Raw genomic sequence first — 24,430 nt, forward strand, 5'->3', positions numbered from 1 at the left:
GGAGCATTGTATTGTCACTTTCTGTAGCCTATGGTGTTGCTACAGTGGTTTAAGGTAAGTCAAAAATACGTTGTTAGAAACATGGGAAGAAAAAAATGGTATTGGAAAGGGGACACATCAGAGAATTACAGCATGTAGACTTTTGTGTTTTGTCTAAATGCTCTTTCTTGATTTTCCTGCGAAGAGTAGTTGATGTTTATTAGGGACCCATAATTCCATGTAGAATAATTATGGGAATCTTAAGTAATATATTTCATTTGCAGAAGTACCAATGAAAGTTGAGTAGTAGTGGCAGGATATTCCTTTATGTTTACACGGTAAAGTAAGTCATAGGGAAGATTATTTTCCATATCAAATTAAAAACTTTTACTATAAACTAGTAAATTAAGTGCAAAAAGTTTTTATTGTTTTTAAGGTCAGAAAGAAACCTGGCCTCTGAGTCAGTGTTTTCTGTCTACCTTATGTAATCCCAAATATCCAAATCTAGGAGCAGATCTTATGGATGGTTTATGAAGGCTTATGTAAGAGCTATGACTGTGCTTTTGGTACTCCATTAAACTCCCTGTTTGGGCTATTACATAATTGACACGGAACTAGACTGTTAAAGCCAAAATCCAGGAGGATGCCGAAACCCACTCCGGCATATGCACTTTTATAATGAATTGCTGTTGCCAAATTGGAGGGAACAGCAGGGATGGTGGTTTGTGAAAGAGAGGTAAGAATAGCGTCTGGGGGATTGATGTAATAGAAGACTGTTATGCTTAGCGATTTTCTAGAGATTTGAATGCTGTGGCAGAAACCTCTCTAGTCCTTTCTATCTCCAGCAGAGGCAGATCGACTGGGGAGCTAATGAATCTAAGCCTCAGGTCCCTCCGTCACAGAGGCTTCTTTGGAGCCCTCTGGGAGGGGCACTGGCAGTGTGTTCATGTGGTCATCCCTGAGTTTGTATTTGTACTTTTGGATTTTTTTTTTTTTTTAAATAAGGAGAGTACTCTTTCTATATTCCCACCCCCCAGTTATATAAACCCAAGATTCCACAGACCCTGAATCTATCCCTGTCTTCAAACTTGTGTTCAAGTATTAACTTATAAAATTGCCTATTCTTAGTTTAATTTTTGTCATCTGAAAAGATAAAAAAAATCTGTACAATATCATAGTTGACTTGCTGAGAAAATGCAAACTGCTATAACCTAGGGCTGTATAGAGCCACTGAAATCAGGCGCATACCTGGAGAACTAGCTCTTTGCCTCGTGATCGCACACACATGGGATTGTTTTGGATCAGTGTGTGAGCTGGAGGTGGAGAAGAGTGGAAACGGGTTGGGGAAGGGAGGAAAGTGGATTAAAGCTCTTCCTCCTCTCAGAGGCAGGATGCCAAGGGGAAAGGAAGGAAAAAAACCTATTGAAAGATGCTTCATTAATAAAATGTTAATAGGAACAGATAGCATCCGCTCCATAGGAGATCCTTCTGTTAAGCTCAGGATTGGTCTCATACGAATTTTCAACAGTAAGCAAACAAAGTCATTCCTCGAAAATATCCTACAGGAAACAAATGCAGGTTTGGAAGGACTAGATGAGTATCAGCTTGTTCCCATTAGCAGTTTTTATGAGCAAGTGGGAGGCTTATAATATCTACCACACACATGTTTGAAACGAGTTGTTGAAAAGAGTCAAGGAGTTTCCCCTTTTCTCTGAAATGATTTCCACTTCCTATGTGAATTTGGATGCCTTTAGATCTTATCATCTTGACCCTTCCCACCAACCGGTATACCTCGCCTATCAATTACCCATCCATCAGTCATCTATCTACCATCCACCCACCCATCCACAGAGACTCTCTTTTTGACCAAACTTTAGTCAGGCTCCCCTGAGCCCTCTTCTCAACTGGGCCTCAACCTTGGCCTGTAAGAACTGCAGCTTTCAACACAAACAATTTTGTCTGTGCTCCCACCCTCCAACGGATTTGAAAACACTGTAACATGGTGTATTAGCCTGTTCTCACCTTGCTGATAAAGACATACCCAAGACTGGGTAATATATAAAGGAAAGAGGTTTAATTGACTCATATAGTTCAGCATGGCTGGGGAGGCCTCAGGAAACATAGAATCATAGTGGAAGGGGAAGCAAACACGTCCTTCTTCACATGGCAGCAGGAGAGAAAAATGAGCAAAAGGGGGAAAAACACCGTATAAAACCAGCAGATCTCATGAGAACTTACTGTCTCGAGAACAACATGAGGGTAATTCCCCCATGATTAAATTACCTCCCACCTAGTCCCTCTCAGGACACATGGGGATTATGGGAATTATAATTCATGATGACATTTGGGTGGGGACACAGCCAAACCATATAACATGGCGTCTAGCAGCCTAAGGCCATGTGTCTGGGATCACCCAGCCTCACTTGCATTCCTACCTAGAAAAGCTCAAGGCTGCCCCAAAGAATTTATCTTTTGTTCTAGCCCACACAAATGATAATAGGCCCCTGACTTTCATTTTGTTAGATCGTTTATTAAAAACTTACAATTGTAATTCTTTCTCTGTGCCTTTGAGATATATGTGTATCTCCTATCACCTGGAGTGTCTTCCTCAGTGTCTGTGAGCCATTCCTTTGAAGTGTAATCATCAGGGAGGATAGGGCTCTGTCCTCTAGTCTCTGTAGATGGGTAGGAGCCTAACTTTGACAAGTGCCATTTAGCAGTCACAGATGGCCTAGTCTCATTGGCAAGCCCCCTTGCCTGATTGCTGCAGTGTTCTATGTCCTTGAGCCTGCTTGAGCCCCCACACATTCTCATTTCTCCTCCCTACTTCCTTATGCTCCCTTTAAAACATCCAGTCACCTCTACCTGAATCGGAGTTGAGCTCAGTTCTATACTGAGTCTCTTTCTCTCACTGCAGTTGTACTAGGTAAAATCTGTCTTTACTGCCTTTAACCAGTGTCCAGCTTTTTTTTTTTTTTTAAACACCATCCAACAAAAAAGTTTGAGTGTCTCCATAGGCCAGGCACTTTTACATATTAGGTATAGAGCCGCAAATAAAACAGACAAAAATTGCATCCTTGAGGAACTTACAGTGTAATGGAATGAATCAGATGAGGTTAAGTACTTAATATATCAGGTATGGATACTGCTATGGAGAAAATAAATCAGAGATGGGGGAGCAGGAGTAGGTTATGGGGAATTGCTATTTCAAGTAGTGTGGTCAGGGAATGCCTCACTGAAAGGAGATGTTGAGCAGAGCCCTAAAGGAGATGGAAGAGTGAGCCACCCGACCAGAGTGCAGCTGGTATTTGTGGGGAGCACAGGGAGGCAGCTGCAGGCCGCAGTGGGGGAATCTCATGCTCATGGCCAGCTTTTCCTCATGATAGCAGCCCCATCCCCCACTCCACCCACCTGAGGCTGCCCACGAACACTGGTGGTGTTCTTGGGGCCTTAGTGGTATGGTGGCTTGGAACTGAGGACCTCTCAGGGCATCGGAATCCAGCCTAGACCATACCTGAATAGGAGTAAGGAATGAGAGTGTATGTTTTCAATGATGGCTCCCACTGGTTTGTCATAGGAAAGAGGCTGGGGGCAAACTCACTCCAGCCTGGATTCCCTACAGTCACCCTGGGAACAAATGGAACTATGATGTATAAAAGATGTGGACAGTGGAAACCACACTGCTCTTGCTCAAGGAGTGTCTTAATATCAGCAACCTAGAACAACTTTCTGATTTGAACTGAGCTAGAGAGAATCCCCAGCTTAAAGGGAACTGGGGTTGGTTAGGGTTTGAGGAGGGGAAATTACTCAGTCATTGACTGAGGCTCCTGCATGCCCAGATGGCTGCTCAACATCTGCTAACCAGAACACCACACACACACACACACACACACACACACACACACACACACACGCGCGCACACACGTGGACCTGGCAACAGGCTGTCATGAATTTCTCAGTGGAGAAGGTGAAGAAGCCATTGGGGAGCAGCAGCCAGGGCCTGTCTGCTGGTTTTTAGTTACAGCCTTTCTATACTCATGGGGTCAGGGGTATGGAACCAGGATGGGATAGCTGTTTCATTTTTTAAGCTGTTAGCTTGTAACTGTTTTAAACTCTCAACAACCAAAACAGAAATCTCTCATATAGAGGTTCCTTGGATTGTTTGCTGGTGGGTAGGGAGCATCACAGCAGCTTGAGTGAGCATATGCAGCTGGCATTGGGGAGGTGGCATTTATAGGAGTCTGGTGTTCCTGACTCTTCTCTGTGCCTGTCATGACTTCATGTGGTCTCTTACTTTGCAAGCTTCTCTCACGTGCCCTATTGTATTTGGAAAATGGGGGACTTAAGGTCATTCCTGGGTATTTGATACTCTTCTTTAGCTTTTGTAAGTGGGCCTTCTTCTAATTGGTTGTATATATTCTATATGTTGGTTGTATTACATATAACCAATAATTGATCTATAGAAAGCTATTCTAAAATGTAATGTAACCAAGCACTTTTCAAACTTTTATTAATTATAACCTTGTTTTGTGGTTATTTTCCTTGGATTTTCCAGATAGATGGTCATATCATCTGCTAAATAAGTAAATAAATCATAAATTTAAAATAAATGGTTAGATGAATGAATAGATAAAAAATGATTACTTTGGTCTCTTTATTTCTATTTTTTATTATCAGACTAGATAGAAGAAGAGACTGTTTATCTGTTGAGAGATTTTAAAAACAAGATTATTGTATTTCAGCCAAATGTACTTCCCTTGTCCCAGAGAGGATAGGCTATATGATCTCTGAGGTCCTCTCCTTATTAGTCTTTTTACTCTGTTTACTGTAGACCCATTGTACCAGTATGTTCAGTTCCCATAGAAAAACAAAAGAGTGTTTACACACAGTTATTATAGATAAGCCAGTAGTGTGTGTGATTAGGGCCAAACCAGTATTGATGATGGCCTGATACGGACTTTAGAAAGTCTGACTCACCTTGCAGAAATGAAAAGCCAACATAATGCATTAGCATCTGTGAAGACTGTAATAAGGCAAATACATTTGTCCAGAAACAGGCTGATATTGATACAGTGATTTTAAGTGCTTTTCCCCAAAAGTACAATAGAGAAAGCAAGGAATATATAGCCTTGGATTACAATAAATGATAATAAAACAGCAGAAGCAAATAATGAACACTTAATAGGGAAGTTTATTTTCCACACTTCATCAGATTGATACTGCAAAGTACTGGTCTAAAAATTTAATATGAACACTAGCTCTGTAAATACGGGAGAAGTAATCTCAAATCATCCAGAATTAATTATCTCTGTGCTAAGCTGTTTGACATTACTCATTGAAAATAGCTTCTCAAGACAGGCAGTATTTTTCTACACACAAATAATTGTGTTCTCAGGTTGGAAATGTTGCCACATATTAAGCCAAACACATTTTTTTGCTTCTAATTCTTATATTACTATCAGTTTATTTCAGGGGAAGTTAATTTGAGAATTGAAATCATGTAGCAGAATAATTTTGGTTGAATTGATGTTTCTAAGCCTGATGCATTTTCCATTAGTGTTACATGGTATCATTGGAAGTTTGTACAGTGAACATGCCAAACATTAGGTTTAGTTTTCTGAAGACTAGCAAGTATTCTTTTTTTTCTTAAAATCCACATTGTATTAGTTTAACTGGCAGGTAGTAATTAGTTTTATATTGAGTGAGCTAATTTGCCACTACTAGCAAATTTTGAAGTTATTTTAATATAAATACATTGTCCTCTACCCCCAAACTTTATACTGAAATTTTTCTGCTAAATTTTAGGATTATAATTTTGATAGTGGCCCAGGATTTTGGAATAAAATATAAATGTAAGTTAGCATTAATATCTCAGTTTAGAGAATAACAATAAAAGCAGGAATGTGACCTGCAGCCACATTTCTCCAGTATCGGGGGAAATTCAGCCCCCAATATTTGACGTGGGTCCTTTTCTATTTTCCTTAAGTATCGGCCGGTCTGAGAAATAAAGGGAAATAGTACAAAAGAGAGAAATTTTAAAGCTGGTTGTCAGGGGGAGACATCACATGTTGGCAGGTTCTGTGATGCCCCTCAAGCCGCAAAACCAGCAAGTTTTTATTAGTGATTTTCAAAAGGGGAGGGAGTGCACGAATAGTGTGTGGGTCACAGAGATCACATGCTTCACAAGGTAATAAAATATCACAAGGCAAATGGAGGCAGGGTGAGATCACAGGACCGGGGTGAAATTAAAATCGCTAATGAAGTTTTGGGCACGCATCGTCATTGATAACATCTTATCAGGAGACAGGGTTTGAGAGCAGACAACTAGTCTGACCAAAATTTATTAGGCAGGAATTTCCTCATCCTAATAAGCCTGGGAGCGCTACGGGAGATGGGGGCTTATTTCACCGCTTATCCACAACCGTAAAAGACAGACGTTCCCAAAGCGGCCATTTCAGAGACCTCCCCTTGGGAACGCATTCTCTTTCTCAGGGGTGTTCCTTGCTGAGAAAAAGAATTCAGCGATATTTCTCCTATTTGCTTTTGAAAGGAGAAATATGGCTCTGTTCTGCCAAGCCCACAGGCAGCCAGACTTTAAGGTTATCTCCCTTGTTCCCTGAACATTGCTGTTATCCTGTTCTTTTTTCAAGGTACCCAGATTTCATATTGTTTAAACAATTTGTGCAGTTAACACAATCATCACAGGGTCCTGAGGTGACATTCATCCTCAGCTTATGAAGATGACAGGATTAAGCAATTAAAATAAAGACAGGCATAGGAAATCACAAGAGTATTGATTGGAGAAGTGATAAATGTCCATGAAATCTTCACAATTTATGTTCAGAGATTGCAGTAAAGACAGGTGTAAGAAATTATAAAATTATTAATTTGGGAACTAATAAATGTCCATGAAATCTTTACAATTTATGTTCTTCTGCCATGGCTTCAGCCAGTCCCTCCGTTCAGGGTCCCTGACTTCCTGCAACACTCCAGGGTCAGCAGTAGAGGGAGGCTAGTTGAGCACTTGCCTCAGGTACAAAATTTAAGGGACACCAAGACACTTAGTAATACAAATAAAAATTTTATGCAGTTTAGAAAATCAAGATTAATGCAAAAAATCCATAATGAACAAAATATCAAAATTTTAAAGGAAGACAGGATCAGTATTACTGAGTTTTCCTTTTGTGTCAGGCTCCAGTTTGGTTTGGAATAGCACTGTTACTGATCCTATCTATAAAGTTTTAATATTTTGTTCATCATGGATTTTTTACATTAATTTTGATTTCCTAAAAATATTGCATTAATATATTATTTATCTTGGAACACATCTGAATTATTGGAGTAAAGACATTCTGAAAAGCCTCTCCTGCACAACAACAATGAAAGCACTGGCAAAAATATCAAAATAAACCATTTTAGAATGGTGGAAATTAACGAAGGGTTTATAACAATCTGAGGAATATTTATTCAAGAAAAAGGACTGAATATCTGTAAGAACAGTGAACTTTGTCATTTTTAAACTTACCTTATTCCCATTCCTTCATCCGCAGCTCCATTGTAGCCTTCAAAACTAATAGCCTAAGTCAGGCACAGTGGCTCACACCTGTAATCCTAGCACTTAGAGAGGCCGAGACAGGCGGGTCACCTGAGGTCAGGAGTCTGAGACCAGCCTGGCCAACAAGGTGAAATGCCATCTCTCCTAAAAGTACAAAAAAAAAAATTAGCCAGGCATGGTGGTGGGTGTGTGTAATCTCAGCTACTTGGGAGGCTGAGGCAGGAGAATCGCTTGAACCCAGGAGGTGGAGGTTGCAGTGAGCTGAGATTGCGCCACTGAACTCCAGCCTGAATGACAGAGTAGGACTCCGTCTAAAAAAAAAAAAAACAACAACTAATAGCCTAGAAGCCACTGAAAGGGACAAAACAGGTTTAGAGCCCTCTAAGATCCCCAGTCTCAGAAAATTGTCACTATATGATTGCTCTAGAAGCTTCTTAAAAAACTCCATTCTCAAAGCTTGTTTTGCAGAGCCCTGTGGCATTTTTGGAAAACAATCAGCAGTAATTGTTTAACCTCTCAGCTGCCTGAGGCAGTGACACCAGTTGGGGTTAACAAGAGGTTAACCAAAAAACTTAAAAGGAAAAGTTGGAAAAGGAGCTACCTATGGGGGCTTTAAAAACCTTTGATGTAGTCTTTGGAATCTAGAAGTCCCATGTCTGTATGTCCAGGAAATACTTAATAAGGCCTTAATCTGTCATCTCAGACTAACAATGAGGCTTTGCATAAGTAAAGTAGGAAGAGAAGACTAAGAGTTGTAAACTACCTGCTGGAGTGTTAAAAGCATGTACCCCACCCCCCAACACGCATAATCCCTCAGCAAAGGCTGTGATATATATTGGTTCAAGACAGAAATCTCTGTGCCATCATTAGCTGACCACTGAAGCTAGACATCAGCAGCTGCACATGATAAACAAAGTAGACTTTACATAATTAGTCTGGAAAATAGCAATAGAAACAATAATAGCAACAAATATAACAACAAACCTTTATGCAGAGTGGAATCTTATTTCTAGGTTGCCATATTTTTTTAAATCCAGTTTTCAACATAAAATTTCCACACACACAAGCAGTAGCATATGGGCCATAACAGGAAAAACAAAAGTATCCCTGAGAAAGTCCAGATACTGGACTTAGTAGACAAACATTTTAAATTAGCTATTATAAATGTGTTCAAAGAGCTGAAGGAAACCTTGTCTGAAGAATTAAAGTAGAAAAATGATGTCTCTTCAAATAGAGAATATCAATAAAGGGGGAAATTGTTAAAAAAGGAACAAAATAGAAATTATGGAATTGAAAAGTACAATGATTGAAATGAAAAAAATTTACTAGAGAGGCTCATCAACAGATTTGAACTAGCAGAAGAAAATTGGCAAACTTGAAAATAAGTCAATTGAAATTATATACTATGAGGAACAGAAAGTCAAAAGAATGAAGAGAAATGAACAGAACATCAGACTTATGGGACACCATTATGAATACCAACATATGTATAATTGAAATCTCAAAAGGAGAAGAATGAGAGAAAGGGGACAGAAAGATTACTTGAGGAAATAATGGACAAAAACTCAAGCAGCAAGAGAGAAGTGAGTAATCATGTACAGAGGATCTTCAATAAGATTAACAGCTGACTTCTCATCAGAAACTGGATGCTAGAAGATAGTGGAATGATGTATTGAAAATGCTGAAAGACAAAAAACTGTCAATCAAGAATTCTATATCCAGCAAAACTATTATTCAAAAAAGAACAAAAGATTAAGATGTCTCAGAAAAACAAAAACAGAGAAATTGTCACTAGCAGACTGTCCCTACAAGAAATATTAAAGGTAATCTTTCAGTTTGTAACTAAAGGACACAAGTCAGTAACACAAATCCACAGGAAGAAATAAAGAGTAGCAGTAAAGGTAATTATATAGGTAAATATAAAAGAGTACAAACCACTAAGAAAATAACTAAAAAATGTATAGTAAAAGAAACGGAATGAAAATGATATATTGAAAAATATCTATTTAACACAAAATAGGGCAGTAGTGGAGGAACAAAAAGACATCAGACATAACACAACAAATAGCAAAATGGCAGATGTAAAATCCTGCCATTTTTAGTTTTTACATTAAATATAAAGGGACTAAACACTCTAGTCAAAAGGCATAGGTTGGCAGAATTAATAAACATGAAATAAACATGACTCAACTATATGCCATTCACCACACTCACTTTACATATGAAGACACAAATACTGTGAAAGTAAAAGAATAGAATAAGATATAACCTGAACATAGTAATAAAAGGAGAGCTGGAATGGCTATACTGATATGAAGTGAAACAGATTGTAAGTCAAAAATTATTGCAGAAGACAAAGAAGGTCATTACCTGTTGTTAAAGGGATCAATTTCTCAGGAAGTCAAATATGAACATACATGTATTTAACAATAGATCCCCTAAATATGTGAAGCAGAAACAGAATTGAAAGAAGAAATAGAAAATTCAACAATAGTATTTGGAGATTTCAATACACATTCCCTCCCTCCCTCCCTCCCTCCCTTCCTTCCTTTTTTTTTTTTTGAGACAGAGTCTCGCTCTGCTGCTCAGGCTGGAGTGCAGTGGTGCTATCTTGGCTCACTACAACCTCCGCCTCCTGAGTTCAAGCGATTCTCTTGCCTTAGCCTCCCAAGTAGCTAAGACTACAGTTGCATGCCACCATGCCTGGCTATTTTTTTTTGTATTCTTTTTTTTAGTAGAGACAGGCTTTCACTATGTTGGCCAGCCTTGTCTCAAACTTCTGAACTCAGGTGATCTGCCTGCCTCAGCCTCCCCAAGTGCTAGGATTACAGGTGTGAGCCACTGTGCCTGGCGTCAATACCTCATTTTCAAAAATGGGTTGAAACAGAAGATCTTATTTTCTTGCTGAAGATCAGCAAGGAAATAAAAGGCTTGAGCAACTTTATAAGCCAACTGGAATCAACAGACACCTAAAGAACACTTCACCCAGTGGTAGCAGAATATACATTGTTCTTAAATGCCTGTAGGAAATTCTTTAAAATAGACTATGTAATAGGTCACAGAATAAGTTTCAATGAATTTAAAAGGGCTGAAATAATACAGAATATGTTCCCTGACCACAATGGAATGATATTAGAAATCAAGAATAGAGGGAAATTTCAGAAATACAGAAAATGTGGAAATTAACATACTCCTAGTGGATTAAAGAAGAAATCAGAAGGCAAGTTAGAAAATAGTTTGAGAAGAATGAAAACAAAAACACAAACTTCTGAGATGCAACTAAATCAATACTTAGAGGGATTTTATTTTAGCTGTTAATGACTGTATGAACAAAAGAAGAAAGATCTCAGACCAACAACCTAACTTTTCACCTTAATAATGTAAAGAAAGAAGAGCAAACTAAATAAGTATACTAAATATATAAATATAAATATTTATATATAATATGACAATATATTAAAATTGTATATATTTAAAATTATATATTTATATAAATATAAATAAAAATAAGTACACAATGTAAACTATAGTAAGGACTAGAACAGAAGTAAATGAAATAGAGAATAGAAAAACAATAAAAAAACAATGAAAACAAAAAGTTGTCTTTTGAAAAGATCAGCAAAATTTACAAATCTTTACCTAATTGACTAATAGAAAAAGAGAGAAGAATCAGTTATTAAAATCAGAATAAAAGAAGGAGAATCACTACCATTTTAGAGAAATAAAATAAGAACATTATAAATAAATTTATTTCAACAAATTATATAACCTGAATGAAATGGGTAAATTCCTAGGAAGACACATACTACCAAACTGACTCAAGAAGAAAGGGCAGATCTGAAGTGACCTATAACGAGAAAGGAGATTGAATTAGTAATCAAATATTTTTCCATGAAGAAAAGCCCAGGCTGGGATGGCTTCAACGGTAAATTCTACCAAATGTTTAAAGAATTAACAGCAGTTTTGCATAATGTTTTTCAAGAAGGTAGACAATGAGGGAACATTCTTGGCTCATTCTTTAAGGCCAGTAGTACTTTGATACAAAAGCCAAAGACATCACAAGAAAAGTATCGCTGTTATTCTTTATGAATACAGATACAAAAATCTGCAAGAAAATACTACCAAACAGAAGTCAGCAACATATAAAAAGGTTTGTATACCGTGACTAAGTGGGATTTATCTGAGGAAGGCAACGCTGGTTTAACATCTGAAAATCAGTCAATTTAATATACCATATTAATAGAATAAAATACAGAAACCCCATAATCATCTTAATAGAAACAAACAAAAAAACCACTTGACAAATTCAAACAGCACTTCATGATAAAAATACAAAACTAGGAATGGAAGGAAACTTCCTCAACCTAATGAACGGAATCTATGAAAAACCCACAGCTAACATCGTACTTGTAAAAGACTGTTTTCCTCTTAAAACAAGGAACAGGCAAGGATGTCTACTGTTTTCACATTTATTCAGCCTAATACTGGATGTTCTAGCCAAAGCAAGGAAAAGAAAGAAAAATCATCCAGATTGGAAAGGAAGAAGTAAAATTATCTCTTTGCAGATGACATGATCTTGTATGTAGAAAATCCTAAGGACTGTATACACAGACTGTGAGAACTAAAAAGTTCAGTAAGGTGGCCATATGCAAGATTAATAAAAGTCAATTGTATTTCTCTGCACTTACAATTAATATGAAAATGAAAATTTCCATTTGTAATAGTATCAAAAAGAATAAGATATTTAGGAACAAATTTAACAAAAGACATTCAGGACTTGTACACTAAAAACTGCAAAACGTTGTTAAAAGAAATTAAAGATAATGTACGTAAATGGAAAGACATCCTGTGTTCATGGACTGGAAGACTTAATATTATTAAGGTGACAGTGCTTCCCATATTGATCTGCAGATTTAATGTAATCGCTATCAAAAACACAGAGGTCTTTTCCTCCCAATAAATTGAAAAGCTGATCCTCAAATTGATATGGAAATGCAAGGGACCCAGAATAGTCAATGTAATCCTGAAAAAGCAGAACAAAGTTGAAGGAAGCACATGTTCTAATTTCAAAACTTAACACAAAACTACGGTAATAAAGACAGCGTGGTGCAGGCAAATTATATCCTTATAGATCAGTGGTATAAAATTGATCCATAAGGCCCAGAAGCAAACCCTTGCATTTTTTATTAATTGGTTTTCAAAGGAGTGACAAGATAATTCAATTCAAGAAAGAATGATCTTTTTAATAAATGGCGCTGGAATAACTAGATGCCTATGTGTAAAAGGATGAAGTTGGATCCTACTTCATACCATATACAAAATTAACTCAAAATGGATTATTGACTTAAATGTAAAATATAAAACAATAAGTCTCAGGAAAAAAAGTAAGAGTAAATCTTCATGATGTTGGATTAGGCAATATTTTCTTATATGTAACAAAAAGCAGGAGTGACGAATATATAGGTTCGTCTTAATAAAAATTACAAAATTGTTTCCTTCAGAGGATATCATCAAGAAAGAGAAAAGACAACCCAAATAATGAGATTAATTTTTTGCAAATTATGTATCTAATAAGGATCTTGTATCCAGAATATATAAAAATGATTTCATTCAGCAGTATAACTTTTTGGGGGTGATAAAGACAACCCAATTAAAAATTCGACAAAGGATTTGAATTGACATTTCTCCAAAGAAGATATACAAGTGGCCAGTAAGCATATGGAAAGGCAGTCTACATTAGTCATTAGGGAAATGCAAATTAAAACCACAATAATGTATCACTAAGATGGCTAAAATTAAAAAGACAAAATTAAGTGTTGGTGAAGATATGGAAATGTTGGAACCCTGGTACTTGCTGGTGGGACTGTGAAATGGTACAGCCATTTTGGGAAACAGTTGATAGTTACTCAAATTATAGGCATAGAGTAACAACATGACCCAGAAACTCTATTCCTAAGTGTATACTCAAGAGAATTGAAAACTTACATCCATATAAAAACTTGCACATGAATGTGTACATAGGAGCCTCAAACTGGAAACAATCCAAATGTCCATTAACTGATTAATAGATAAATAAGATATGGCTTATTCATACAATAGAATATTATTCAGCCATAAAAAGCAGTGAAGTACCGATTTCTGGTACAAATGGCTGAACTTTGAAAGCATTTTGTTAATTGAAAGAAGCCAGACACAAAATACCACCTGTTATATGATTCTGTTTATATGAAATATTCAGAATAGGCAAATTCAAGTGACAGAATAGATTACTGGTTGTCAGGGACTGGGCTGAGGAGGGCTGTGGAGTATCTGCTAATGGTCTGGGTTTCTTTGGGGGGTGATGAAAATGTTCTGGAATTTGATAGTGGCGATGCTTGCATGACCTTGCGAATGTGATAAAAACCATTGAATTGCACCTTTTAAGATCATGAATTTTATGGTATCTGGGCTACATATCAGTAAAGCTGTTATTTAAGAAATTGTTTATCTTCATTTCTGAGAGTTTTAGTTCCCCCCAAGGCAGGTGCTCTGCCTTGCCCTGGTCCTGCTCAGATTTCAGTAAAATATCTAGATTGGAAGATTAGAAACCTGAGAAGTTACATGTGAAGTGCCAGCAGCTACGGTAGAGTAGAAACTTAGTGGCTCAGTAGAACTCTGAAAACAATATTCTGTGAGCTTTTCGTGTAGGGACAAACTCTGTGTGTTTAGCAGGGCCATGCTGTTCAGCACTGCAGTACAGTCTTTGATGCTCTGGCTCTATGTCATTCGGAAAGGCTAAATTATGCTTAGCATCGTGTTAATGGGTTTATTAATAAGGAGGAGTTAAGGTACACTTTATAGGGTATATTTCTGTTCAATAGAAATATAATGTGAGCTGTATATGTAATTTTCTGTTTTCTAGTACCTGCATTTAAAAATCAAAAAGAAACATGGAATTAACTTTATTTTATCTAACCTAAAATATTTAAAATATCATTTTTCATGTGGAAATATTTTACATTTTTTCATGTTGAATCCTCAAAATAAAGTATTTCATACTTACAGCATGTCTCAGTTTAGACTAGCCACATTTCAAGTGCTCATTGGCCACCCCTTGCTGAGTGGCTACTGTCTTGACAATGTTAAGAGTGATTTTCATGAAAGTAGATGCAAAGCTTTCAGAGACACAGCATGGTATACTGGTTTTGAGTTGGATCCAGATTCAAATTCTAGCTTTGGCTGTAGTGCTGCATTTATTTATTCTTAAAATATTTACTGACATCTGTTCTCAAAAAATCATAGTCTATTTCTACTTAGGGTCAGTCGTATGAATACTGGAGAGAAGTATCATGTTTTATTGTGCTAATTATTACAAGACCCAAGGAAGGGAGTGGTCAGTTCTATCTGGGAAAGAGTTGGTAGTGGTCAGGAAGGGCTTTGCAAAGAGGAGAGGCCTGAGCTCCATCTTGGAAGAGGAGGTAGATGAGGACAGAGGCATTCTAGGAGGAGGCAGGAGCAAGGGCAGGGAGGCTTGCAACAGCACTGCCCAGGAGATTGCTTATAGCTTGGTTCACATGGAGCAGGAATGGGTGGTTGAAAGGGTGGTGTGGCTGAGCTGGAGCTGAGGGCCATGTTATTTGAGGGCACCTACAAGGGGCTTTAGAATGCATTTCATATTAGGCAGTGGACACCCACAGAAGAGCTTCAAGAAGTAAGTGATGAGGTGGGATTTGATCTTTCTTGTGTTGTTACCTTGGGCAAGTTATTGACCTTTCAGATCTGCCCCCCTTAGTCTCCTATTCTGCAACATTGGGTGATTGAAATCTACTCAGGCTGTTGCTATGAAGATTAAGTGAACTAGTATGTGAAGCATACCTGATGGTCCAGCTCAGACTCCTGCTGAATTGAGAGACTGCTTCTCTGGTAGTGTCCATCTGTTGCCCTAGCTCCTGTTCTTCATTGTAGTTGTGCTCCAGCAGTACCCAGGGAAAGCTTTCAAGAATATAAATTGTTAGAGCACAACAATCAGCCTCAGGGTGGTGTCCAGGAATCTATGTTTAACAAATCTATGTTTAACAAATTCTCTCTGTGGTTATTATGCAGCCACCTGTTTCGGGTTTGCATAGCAATGTGCAGAGTTCACGTCCTCAACTCTTATCTAGGATTCTGGGCCATTCGGTAACATCAGCTCTTCCTGCCTCTTACATCAGCTTCCGTGTACTGTTTCCTGGCCGGTGGTCTGTAGACCCTAGTCTGATCACAGTTGGTAATTACCAGTGGTCTAGGGCTACTCTGTTTGAGGTTGACCAGTTGGTTCTTAGGTGGCTCTTCATAGATTGGCCTCATTGAAATGGTACCTGACATCTTCTACACATGTATATATCTACTTCACAGACCTTAGCCAGTACTCCTTAATTTTGTTCACACTCTTATTTAATATCTGTATTAACATAAAGTCACGTTCTAACTCCTTTCCACAATGTGAAGTATAATTCCAACTTGTCTGTTAATTCAGAGCTGTTCTATTTGCAGCTCTTTATCTATGACCATACCCATTATAATAATAATGACAATTTTCTTTTTTTTTCTGTTACAATTAGTACTATCATTGCCATCATTGATACATTTACCTTCAACCCTGTAGTGGTCCACAGTAGATCCAAATATCTCTGTTTAAAGGGAAAAGTCGCTATTGGAACAACACAGAGTGCCTCTGAATGTCAGATTTACTTTGCTTGCATTTCATTTCATGGTCTTACGTGTTTTTAAGATTCTGATTGGATGTGAACAAAATGACAGGTTTCATCTAGCATGTCAACTTTGACTTCGTCACCACCATTCTGTGACCATGTCACAGAATGCTGATTTTAATCTTACATCTTATCCTCACATAATTAATCTAAAAAATAGGGAAAGAGAAATGGGTTGCACTAAAAGGAGATTAAAAAGTTTATTTTGCAGCTGGCTGCTCTTTCATGCAAAAACAAAACAATTTATAGTAGGCTGCTGATTTAATGGGTCTCCTAGTGGGAGGGAAAATTATTTAAACCCTTTCTTATTCCTTCTCAGAAGAAAATGCACTTTGGGAACTTCTGAATTTTCTATATCTGGGGTACCCAAATGGCCTTGATTCCACTAGCTTTTACTTCCATTAGTGTTGTGCATGCTTCGAATTAACATTGTGTTGGGATGGTTGTGATGCTGTTGTGCTGGTGGTGGTAGTTGTGGTAGGTCCTAAAATAGATGGGTTACTACATTTATTACAAGACAGAAGTAAATGTTCCCTTCATTGCCCCATGGACTTGGGCTTGGACCTGTGTGGGATGCTGCTCCCTGGCCATGCCTGTCCTAAGCTAGTGGGCAGCTCTTCCGCACGCTTCACTCTGCATCTTATTCCTGCATCCATCTGCCCCCTGCATCTTGTCCCTCGCTTGCTCTTGCCTGCTTTCCCTTTCACCTGCCTCTGTTAGAGATCAGCATGCTCCCTCTCACCTTTTTGTCTTCCAGCTCTCAGCTTTTCTTTCTGTCATATCTATGCTCTTGGAAAAGAGTCTCATGTTGCAAGGGGGAAGCCGAGGGTGTTGGCAGTAATTGGGGACTGGGTGGGAAGAAAGAATTGAAAAGATACACATAAGCCCTTCCAAATGCTGGAGCTAATTCCTTTCCTTTCTTATCTTTTAGATACCATTGATGGTAAGTTAGAATGGAATCAGTTACTCATACCCAAACCATTGTTGCTCAGAAAAATGATGTATGTTGAGCAATAGGTAGTTTAGAAAATGTAATTGTTTTATAATCACTGGGGTTTTCAATCCTGATTATTTTTTTTTTGTTTGGAAAAATTATGAAATTGCCATATGTGTAGGTAAAAAAATGGTTGAGTATCAGCAATTTTGTATAAGTCAACCTAATAATAGCAGGCATTCTGTGGTATCTATGCCTCCACATTTGGGAGGAAAATTTGTCTCTTTTCTACCACTAACAACTAATCTTCCTGTTGGACAATTTAGAGAAGAGAGTAATTTGCTGATTTTTTGAATTGAAATTTTCTTAACGATTTAATTAATATTAATGTTGTTAATATTGTAGGATTCATAGTTACTCTGGTTTTTTATTGCTTCTGAATTAGAAGAAAATAAGCATGACAGTATAAATTTGGTACACAATATGAAAATTAAGATCTACAAAATGGACGTGATTATTCATATATCAGAGGTATTCTTCCCCTGACAAAAGCTCTGTCTTAAGTCCTTAAGATACTTCATTTATATGGTTTATTTAAGAATCAGTTTTCAGATCATTAACTACTTGAGGGATTAATATAGAAAGAAAACTGAAGTCATGTAATCCACTGAGGATTAATCTGAAAATAAGATTAAGTATCTCTAAAATCCTAGACTCAGCTAATGGAAAAAATGGTGAGTTGATGAAGCAACTCCAATTATGAAGAGTTTGTGGTATAATTATTGCATAGATTCAGGGACTTCTGAACTAACTTTATGTTTTGGTGAGAAGACCTATTATAATAAAATTACTGTTAATGCTTTCCTGAATCTTTCTCCTTCTAAATTTTCCTGTATCTTTTTCTTTTTAAGGTTTCCACAGCTGGATTGTTTACTAGGGCCAATTGTCACCAATGGCAGTAAAACTCATTTTCTGGGGAGCAGGGTGAGTTCATGTGGATTTCTACCTGATTTATTATTCCATTCTATTTGGGCCTGTGATTGTCTCTCAAATGTTGTTTACTTCCTTATACTCAAGGTAAATAGCTGGTGGTAGTTTTTTTTTTTAAAGTGATATTATTAATGAAAGAAGTCAATGAAAATAAATTATATGAAAGCTTAGTTTGTTTTTTTTTTTTTAAAGCTGTGAGGAATCTAGTTAGATATTGACTGAGTTCAAGTAACGTGTTAGTGATTTTAAATTTGTAGGGGGTGTTTAGAATTGACACCTCTTACTTAGTAGTAATTAATCTTCAGTAACAAAGGGTCATGTTATTGTTAGCATGTGTTTAGTAATATTAGTGGACAGACATAGGACACAAGCTTTAAGTAGGGGATGTGCCTGATAACTGAAGTTACTGAGAGAAGACGACCAGACTGGGAGGAAAAACGTGAATGCAGTGCAAACAGTCCATTAAACTAAGAGCAGAAGCTTTAGTAAACAGCCAAGACCACAGAAAGCTTAAAACATTTGAGGGAAGCTTTTCTGAGGGCTGCTGCTAGCCCATATGGCGTTTTGTGCAAATTAGACAAAGGCACCCCTCTGTAAGACATTCACTTCCATCTGATGGGAAATTATTCAGCTATACTGATTTTTAGAACAAGACATTTTATTGCCATGTGCTGGAAAATTGTAATATAAATAATCAAATTACCCATCTTTAAATCAGCAAAGTTTTAATAAAAATACAAACAACTTTTAAACGAGTAGAGAGATGCTCATGATGAGCCCGATGCCTCCGTAAACATGGTGCTCTTCCACAGTGCACAACCTGAGCAACTGGCAAGTTGGCTCTGCCTTGTTGGGATTCAACTCATGATAGACTCTAAGGAAGGGACACTTTTTATTAAGGTCTGGTCATAGAGGACAGAAGATAGAAACAAGAGTTTGAGGTTTGGCTTTGATTAGAAACTTGGGTGGCTCAAAAGAAACTTACCAGAAGCACAGTAGCTATAGGTTTGGGGTCCCAAAAGGGTAGCCTGAGCTTTCTAGGGCTAAAACTAGGAAAGAAACACCTAAACTGTGCTTTAAACTAAATTTATGACTGAGTTTCTGCCATGTGGTGATTTATAGTATGTGCTTTCAGATTCGCCCTACTTTAATCATGAAAGCTTCATTCTATAGACCACCACCTGTGTGATGTCCTTGTTCTCAAAGACGATTTAAACTTGGACTGTTTTTCCCAGTAAAAGAGATTTGCTTTCAGAATGTCGAGTGTATTAATAATGGATGGTTCTTCATTACTTACAAATTTTTGTAATTAATCTTCTGATGAAACAAAAAGCTATGATGTTGCTGTTAATGTGTATTTGATAGATATTGGTTGACAAATACAGGCTAAATGGGATGTGGCAATACTTCAGGGCCAGATTTAGGGGCTACGGGTGGAGTATGTGACTGGTGATTGAAAAGTTATTGAGGAAATTAGAACAGATATGAGAAAAAGTCATAGTGTAAGTAGGTGGATGTGGCAGTCATGGTAGTTGGAGGCATGGTGAAAGTGGTGCAGGTTGTGGGGTGGTGAGGATGGTGGTGGCCTCTGGAGTGGCCGGAAGGTTGGTAGTGGAGAGCTGGCAGCTGCCACTGTGGCGCTGAAGACACATGAGAAGGAAGAGATGACATGTGGAAAAGATGCCATGCTGTGGACACAAAGTATGTGGCCTAAGTAAAAGCTTTTGGTTTCTTGGGTGCTGGAGACAAATTGACCAGAGGGATATTCAAGGGGCCTCCTCTTTGTGGTGATGCAAAGTTAGTTCTTTGTGTGTGTGTGTGTTTTTTTTGTTTTTTTGTGTTTTTTTGATACGGAGTCTCACTCTGTCGCCCAGGTTGGAGTGCAGCGGCGTGATCTCCGCTCACTGCAACCTCCGCCTCCCAGGTTCAAGCGATTCTCCTGTCTCAGCCTCGCGAGTAGCTGGGATTACAGATGCGTGCCACCACGCCTGGCTAGATTTTGTATTTTTAGTAGAGATGAGGTTTCACCATGTTGGCCAGGATGGCCTCGATCTCTTGACCTCATGATCTGCCCGCCTTGGCCTCCCAAATTGCTGGGATTACAGGCGTGAGCCACCGCGCCCAGCCAAAGTTTGTTTTCTTATTGTATCATTTACCTCCTTCTCCCCCATTCCCCTCTATGCCTATGGTGGAGGATTTGATACTTTGAATACAGAAGCACAGAAACATGATCGATTACAAACACCATTCATGAGATTTAGTGCAAAAGGCCCCAGTGTTGTTTACATCTAAAACGACCTCTCCTCTGCTCCCCCAACACGCAAATGATCTATGTTTTGAAGAAAAAAATGTAGATTTTTTTTTAATGAGTGGAGGAAGCAGAAGGAAAAAGGGAAACCAGATAAAGAAGACTTAGATCAGTTAATTCCTCCCACCCCTGCAGTTGTTTAGCTGTCTGTTCTACTTTGTGGACATTATCCTTGACTGTGGAACACCAAGGGGAGTGAGAATATGAAGACACTTTGGATCTGATGTTTGGCAGCTGTGATACTGGGCTAATAATTTTGAGTTTCATGTTTCCTTATCTTTCAGTAGAGAGAATGATATTCCTTATTAGAAAACACAGAGGGAATATTTGTGAAAACACTGGCTTAATGAATATTAAAATGAAACAGAATGATAGGTTTGATGATGATCTGGTATTCTCACTGTCCTGAAACTTCATGATTTTTGGATTGAAATAATTTATCGCTGTATGGTCCACATAGTTGTCCTCATTATTTTAAAGAAGAGATCCTTTATGATGATTCTGTAAAGATGTATATACTCTGCAGCAAGAGAGATTTAGGATAGCATAGCTTTTGAAAAAGGGGAGTTAGTGGGTTTTCCTGCAACGAATGTTAGATTAGGTATAGAGCACCATGTGCTTGATGTGTGCTTAATGGGATGGAATGACTTTACCCTGTGCAGATGCTAGTAACAGCCACATACAGTGGGTGCTCCTAGTTCAGTACTGTGCTGAGCCCAACACTCATTATCTCAGTGGCTCCTTAGAACCCCCTCTGTGGCAGGTGCTGCCATGGCTCTTATTTTACAGCTCTGAGAGGTGAAGGATGGAGCTAATGTAGCCAGACATGCCTGTTGCCACTAGGCTTTCCAGTCTCCTTGGATCCGGACTGGCTCTACTCTTCAATGTCTTCTTCATTTCTCAAATACTATGCATTTTAGACCAGCCTGTCTCATCCCCCAGAGCTGCTTTAAAATTGAGCAGAGAATTCTATCATTAGAGGACACCAGCTGAACAAGGCCAGGGGAATCCTAGAACTAAATTTGTGCCACATAATGAGATGTGAGGGGATTGTTGGTTGCAGTTGGTTTCCCAGAGACCTGAGAGATTCCTGAAGGTTATTTTTTTTTTCTACATGTGATTCAGAGGTATCTAAATCATTGAAATATCCTCAGATTTCGAGAATGTGAAGGAACCCAGCAGTGTGTACATCTTATTTTTCTGCTTTAAAATTATCCTCAAGAATAGATTAGAAGCACTGGGGTCACAAAGTCTGTTTTTTGAGGCAGGGTAAGGTTAATCCTTTCCCTAATTCATCTTTTTCCTTAGGCAGAAAACACAGGAGGAGAAAAAAGACCAAACACATGTTAATATTTAAATTCATAGATCCAGAGCCCAGAATTTTAATATGTTGGTTATTGGGATAAAGGGACTGGTGGATTCAGTAAATGTCACATGGGCAATTCTCTTAAGGTGATAGAAACCATATAAGCTTCTTTGTTGTCCTTTATTAAATGATGCATAAGACTGTGCAATTTACCCTGCACCAATCTCTTGTATGTACTGTTATGTAGCTGCTGTAGCCAGGAATTAAACCTGTAATCTGTTTGATATGAGGCCAGATTTTATTAAACTAGGTTATCAGGGCACACACGGGGGCTGGGTCATGCTGGCACTGTGTCGTCTTTGGAAATTAACTGGATAAGCATGCCAGTAGGCAAACGAAATGGCTTTGCTTCTGCTATTAGAAGCAGATAGCAGGGAGCTGTGTAATATTTGAACATGCATCCAGTTAATGATGAATTACAATGAGAATCCTGGAAAAGTTCCTGTGATACTCATATTATGTCAAAGGAGTTCATCATATTTGAAATTATCACAGGAATTACAGAATAACTCAAAATGAATGGGTAATTCTTCAAATGTTGTATGAGTTATTGCTTCGATGTGCATATTCTTAATACAGTGTGGGTTTCTGCCCTCTCCTTGTAGAAGCACTGAGAACCTGAGCTGACATCAGCCATTTGGTCATGATTTCGTGGGGCAGAAGCTGGGGAGTTTGCATAGGGAGATCATTTATAGTTCTTTTGAAGGTTGAGTTTGGTTCTGTCTAGGAGATAGGAGAATGAATTAAATGATGTTTTAAAAACGGCTTTTTAATGTCTGCTTTTGCCTGAAAGGGATTTTGTATTTAATTCTTTGTCATATTTATGTAGTTGTTATTCATTGTACTTAGCGTCCAGATTTTTAAAATGCTGTGTGTGTGTGTGTGTGCTTGTGTGCGTGTGTGTGTATTTAATGTTCAGTTGCTAATATGGGGATGTTTCTCTTAGATGCCAGGATAGGAGAAAGGCCTTTTCAGAAGTACTCATCCACCCCACATGGCTTAGGGAGCAGCTTTGGCACATAGGGAGGGAGGAAGGGGTCTGCAGCATTTGTGTGTGTGTGTGTGTGTGTGTGTGTGTGTGTGTGTGTATGTGTGTGTGTGTGAGAGAGAGAGAGACGGAGTCTAACTCTGTAGCCCAAGCTGGAGTGCAGTGGCATGATCTAGGCTCACTGCAACCTCCGCCTCCTAGGCTCAGGTAATTCTCATGCCTCAGCCTCCTGAGGAGCAGGGACTACAGGCGCACGCCACCACACCCATCTAATTTTTTTGTATTTTAGTAGAGACAGGGTTTCACCCATGTTGCCCAGGGTGGTCTCGAACTCAAGCTCAGGAGATCTGCCCGCCTTGGCCCCCCAGAGTGTTGAGATTACAGGCATGAGCCACCGTGCCTGGCCAGCATTTTCTTTTTTAAAATTTTAATTTAATTTACTTGTTAATTAATTTATTTTTTAGAGACAGGATTTCACCTTATCACCCAGGCTGGAGTGTGATGGTGTGATCATAGCTCACTGTAACCTTGAACTCCTGAGCTCAAGCAGTCCTCCCATCTCAGGCTTTTGAAGCTAAGACTATAGGCAAGTGTCACCAGGCCTGGCCAGTTTTTTTTTTTTATTAAATTTTTTTAGAGATGGCATCTTGCTGTGTTGCTCAAGCTGATCTCAAACAACCATCCTTCTGCCTCCGCCTCCCAAAGCACTGGGGTAACAGGCATGAGCCACCGCTCCTGGCTAGCAACATTTTCTAATCTTTCTGCTGTAAATTCCACTTGTCACTAGAATGTAAACTTCACAAGGGTGGGGATTTTGTCTGTTTATTCACTACCATTTTCCTGACACTTTGACCAATAAATGCCTAACATGCATTGGACACTCAGGAAATGTTTCTGGAATGAATGAAGCCATTTGAAGCTTGTGTCTCTGGGAAGTAGAATTCTTTTTCTTTCATCTCAAAGGAAAACAAATTTACCTAGTCTTTTGCTTATTCTTTCAGCAGCACAGAGACATATTGAGAGATCAAGGAGAGACACTTCATTTAAGAAATTGGAAGGAAAAAAATATTCTTTATGGTGTAAAACTTATTTAATGGAAGGACTGGCTTCGTGATAGAGGTCCCTGTTATGTTCCCTCTCTGTTTTGTTTTGTTTTTTTTTTAACCTAGACAACTTGCTATACATGTTGCTCAGAATAAGAGGGTACGTAAGTCATCAGATAGCCACAAAGAAGGACGATGTGGACTTTGGTGACACTCTGGGTCATGTCTCAGCTCTGGCATTTTTTAGTGTGTGACTTTACTTATGTTACAGTTTCCTTACCTTAAAAGGGGATGGTACCTGGCTTGCAGCTCTGTAAGGATTACATGAAATGAGAAGGGAGAGCACTCAGTAATATGACAGTGCCTGCCACAAAGTAAATGTTGCTTCTCACTTCCAAATGAAGCCTCATTTAAGTCTCCTTTAAGAACTTGACATTACTAGACTTGCTAATTTAACTGCTTTTCTTAAAAACATATATGCAGTTTTTTTCTTAAAAAAAAAATATATTCCTCCTTCAGAATAGGGCATATTAAACA

The 24,430-nt window shown here is 38.3% G+C and overlaps 1 protein-coding gene across 1 annotated transcript in view; it reads left to right on the plus strand.

Moving 5' to 3' along the window:
* Nucleotides 1–496: 496 nt before the first annotated feature.
* MTUS2 (microtubule associated scaffold protein 2) overlaps nt 497–24,430 on the plus strand; it is a 680,252-nt gene continuing 656,318 nt past the window's right edge. Inside the window, exons 1-2 of the mRNA XM_063595693.1 lie at nt 497–715; nt 18,110–18,182. The gene's annotated coding sequence lies outside the window, so the exon portion shown is untranslated. The remainder of the gene's footprint in view (nt 716–18,109; nt 18,183–24,430) is intronic.

The sequence above is a fragment of the Pan paniscus genome, chromosome 14 (assembly GCF_029289425.2).
Source record: "Pan paniscus chromosome 14, NHGRI_mPanPan1-v2.0_pri, whole genome shotgun sequence".
Lineage (NCBI taxonomy): Eukaryota > Metazoa > Chordata > Mammalia > Primates > Hominidae > Pan > Pan paniscus.